The sequence below is a fragment of the Pinus tabuliformis genome, chromosome 7 (genome assembly GCF_031772625.1).
Source record: "Pinus tabuliformis cultivar Carrire ecotype Pingquan chromosome 7, CPIR1, whole genome shotgun sequence".
Taxonomy (NCBI): domain Eukaryota; kingdom Viridiplantae; phylum Streptophyta; class Pinopsida; order Pinales; family Pinaceae; genus Pinus; species Pinus tabuliformis.
In genome coordinates, this window is record NC_142293.1 from 1,786,979,527 (window position 1) to 1,786,984,163 (window position 4,637).

Sequence of the window (4,637 nt, forward strand, 5' to 3'; positions counted from 1 at the left end):
GTGTGAGGTTATCTGCTGAATAGTGTCCCAAGACACAAGAAGAGGAAGAGGACATGTCTCATGTTCCATATGCAAGTGCAATCGGTAGCCTAATGTATGCAATGGTATGTACTAGACCAGACATTGCACATGCAGTGGGAGTATTAAGCAGGTTTATGTCAAAACCAGGGAAGGAGCACTGGATAACAATGAAGCAAGTTTCAGGTATTTGCGTGGCACTAGTGATTATGGTTTGTGCTACCAAGAAAGATCAGGATTGGACAGAATGTTGGATATTCGTGGCTTTGTTGATGCAGACAGGGCAAGAGATCTGGATCAGAGAAGATCTACAAGTGGGTATGTGTTTAACCTATTTGGAGGTATAGTCAGTTGGATGAGTAAGAAACAGTCTGTAGTGGCACTATCAACTATAAAGGCAGAATACATGGCAGCCACTCATGCAAGCAAGGAAGTAGTTTGGTTGCAGAGATTGTGTTCAAGTATTATGGGGTTAGTACAGGAAGCTATAAGGATAGACTGTGACAGCGAAAGTGCAATTTTATTGGCAAAGAACCCCACATATCATTCAAAGACAAAGCACATTGAAGTTCAGTATCACTTTGTGAGGGATATGATAGAAGACAAAAAGGTGTTACTGGTAAAGGTGGAAACTTTGAAGAACACTGCAGATGCATTGACAAAATCTATGAGCTCTGAGAAGTTCTCTTGGTGTAGAGATACAATGGGCATTTTAGGGCTGGAAAAATGACTAAGCTCTCTTGTGGCTCCCTGTGGAAAGAAAACAACAAGTGGGAGAATGTTGGGTTGTGTTATATTCTTTCCATGACTAGCCCACGTAGTTAACCGAGGGGGGTCACATGGGGTTTGAGGCATACCTGTAACCCCACTTTATAGGGTCCAGGGCAGCGCCCTAAAAAATTTTGGTTTTTGACCCTATGTTAGGTTGGGCGGACCCACCTATGGTTTTGTGCATGATTTTCGCAGATGTCTTTTGGACGCGATGGTTTTTGGTCCATGGTTTTGGACGCGATGGTTTTTCGGTCCATGGTGTTGGATGCTTCGACATGTATAGATATGTATTATAACATTGAAAGAAACATAATGAAAAATCAAGTTGGTAGTCCTTGTTTTGGGATCCAGGAGAAAATCTTTGTGTATGTGTTTTATGTGTTATGCTCTCGCATTATTTATTTTATGTGTTTTAGAATTTGTATGCAGGTAATTTCTGTACGGGATTAAAACCTACAATAAACCCATGGAAGATATTGTCTTAACCCCTCTTATTTGAAGACTTAATATTGTTACATCAATAATTATAGTAGTGAATAATGTAATTTTGCTACAATTATAGTAGTGAATAATATAATTTTGCTACAATCAGTAAAAATATATAATACTGCTAAGTTGAAAAAACCTAATTTTCTTTTTCGAATCACCAGTCATATACATAATATAAAATTAATAACATTCTTTAAATTAGAAAAAATAAAGATAAAAACAATAAACAAAGGTGAGATTAATTGTTGATGTTAATTATAATACTTATATATAAAAACATTAAATGAGACCTTTAATAAGAGACGATCAATTAAGGAATCCATCCTAAAACTTTCCATATAAAGCCAATCAACTCAATCACTCAACGAATTCATTGTGCTCATGTCAGTAATATGTTTGAGGTATATGGCCACTCAAAAAATTCATTGTGCTCATGTGAGAAATTATGTTTAAGGTATATGATTATATGGTTTAAGGATAAGTAAAACAGTAATTTGATTTTGATGGGTATTAATGAGGAGATTTATATTGAATTCTTTTTTATAAAATATAGATGATATTTATGATATAAAATTATATATATACATATATATAATTATGAGGTTCACTAGAGTTGGTGATTATTATTATATTTATAGAATATATAAATATTGGTGATTATTATGTTTAACGAATATTTGTAGTGAGCATATATATGAGAGCATATATATATATATATATATAAGTATCACCTCTTAGGAAGTTAAAAAAATCACTCCTTATGAGCTCAAATCTAAAAATATTGAGACAATTGAACTTACAATCTCTTAATAACACAGATATTTTAATAAAACTGTTTCTACCCATTAAACTAACTCTCAAAACTTCACACATATATCACTATAACTAAATTCTTTTATCATATTGGTCCTGGTTTTACCTGCATGAGCTAGAAAGGTGAGTTATCCAAAATCACAGATATCAAAACCCTAACAACCACCAACTCTTGCCATGTTTTGGGCGGTATACAATAGTTATTTCCTCAGGGAATCACTGTAAACTTTGGTGGGATATATTTGAGTTCGCACCTGCAGACCTCACAATAGAATCGCCTAAAACCTGCCATGATTTTGGAGAACAAAGATGCTTTAACATTCCAATTGCTTGCATTGAAACACTGAAATCTTCTGATTAGATTAGTTTCAACTTTCATTAAAATTGTCTCTAGTTAAAACCACCTAACAGAACCACCACGCCCTCTACTCAAAACTCTCATCTGCTGAATTAAGAGATAAGCAAGAAACCATGATTGGCTAATCTCGGCCAAATGTGATACGACGGTCCCATCTCCTAAAATGGAGACTGTTCCTTTCTAATAACAATTTGGGTTTTCACATAAATGCTAAGAGTGAAGAACCCACAAATTACATGAAAATGATTTCTCTGCCCACATGAACGGATTCTTGTGGCTCACCTGCAATTAGTCTCATATTCTGAGCAAGAAAATGCTGAGTTCTGGTCCTCCAGTGCCATCAGGATTCATCATGTAGAATGCTTCGGAATCCCTTGAGCCAGCTACCCTCTCAAAGCTGGCCCTCATATACATCAATTCTCCATCTGGGCCCTCTACATCTGTGGGTAGAACACCAGCACCCACTGAAACAGCCTGCACCATCTCAAATATCTTATCTTCTGTCGTAGAGCAGCTCCTCTTCATGGCATACCCATTCTTCTTGCCATTGCAATACATGGTCCAGATAGGTTCCTGATAAAGCCCCCCTCTGTTCACAGCCCTCTCGCATTCAAGGGCAATTCTCACCAGCCCTGACGCCATTTCCTTCAACAGAAAATTTGTGGCTATGGCAGTAAACTCTATCAACAACACGGGAGGGGACCTCGGATCCTCCTGCACTGCAAAATGCACATGCCCCTTTCTGTACCCAAACAGGGTTCCAGTCACTCTGCTGCCGAGCTTAGGCCAATCTGAGGGTTTCCCTGGAACTGTAAAAGCATTGAAGACAGACCTTATAAGTCTCAGTATTCTCTTCGGCTTGGCGGTTCTCCCCGTAGGAACGAGGGCCAGTTTTCCCACAGTGGTAGTACTCTCTGTTCCAACTTGTTCCATAACAAGCCAAATATGGAGCTTCTTGCATGAAAAACAAAGCTGACTTCTATTTAAACAATGCTAACTACCTAGATACAGAACTTTAAGGCTGAGAATTCATTCATGTATAAATTTTCAAAATACCCACAGATCAAGCACATCCGAAACCTACCAGAAAAGCTCAAAAGCAGGTCTGAAAGAAATCAAGAGCTGAATACATGCACAAATTGAAGGGTATCCAGCAAGTTCGGCTGTGGGAGAAAGATATTCTGATTGTTACAGACTGCAGAAATTGCACACAGAACGATTGGGTTATAAACTGATTGAATAACAGCAGATCGCGGTGGTCAACACTTAAAAAACGGGAGTTATGACTCTGATCCAAGTCTTCCAATGGCAGTTACGACTACCTTAGATTTTATGTTAAGTGAAAAAACAAATAGATATATATATATATATATATATAAACAATATGAGATTAAATGTCAACTACCACATGCGGGATGGCAGTGTTAACCCAATGAGAAGGTGTTTTCATGTGTAGTTGTGGGTATTTGTATATTGTTAACTAGGAAATAAGATGTAGTTATGCACGAATCAAATAGTTAAGTAATGAATTCCATTTTGTCATTTTTCAAAGAGGAGATAAAAACCATGTGAAATATAAGATTATTTTAAATAAGGTTGTGTTCAAGTTTATAGGAGATATTATAGAAAGATAATTGTGTAAATTTATTGAGGAAAAGGATATGTTGGTTTTTAAGTAAAGTATAGGGTAGTGTTAACCAAATGAGAAGGTGTTGTCATGTGTAGTTGTGGGTATTTGTATACTGTTAACTGGGAAATTAATGTAGTTGTGCACAGATCAAATAGCCAAACAATGAACTTCCTTTTGCCATTTGTCAAAGAGGAGAGAAAAACAATGTGAAATATAAAATCATCTTAAATAGGGTTGTGTTTAGCCAAATAATGAACTTCATTTTGCCATTTTTTCAAAGAGGAGAGAAAAAAATGTGAAATATAAAATCATCTCAAATAGGGTTGTGTTTATGTTTATATGAGTTATTATAGGAAGATAATTGTGTAAATTTATTGAGGAAAATGATATGTTGGTTTTTAAGCAAAGTATTTTATCATTGATTATGTTATTTTGTTAATTTTAAAACATTTTTGATACGAAACTATTGGAGAGGTTGATGAAAACGGTGGTGTTGAATAATTGAAAAGTAATAATACATAAGTTATATGAACATGTCAATATTAAAATTAGAGATGT

General features: G+C 35.7%; 1 pseudogene; it reads right to left on the reverse strand.

Moving 5' to 3' along the window:
- Window positions 1-2,135: 2,135 nt before the first annotated feature.
- On the reverse strand, window positions 2,136-3,760 carry LOC149255500 (protein MIZU-KUSSEI 1 pseudogene; annotated as a pseudogene).
- Between the last annotated feature and the right edge of the window lie 877 nt (window positions 3,761-4,637).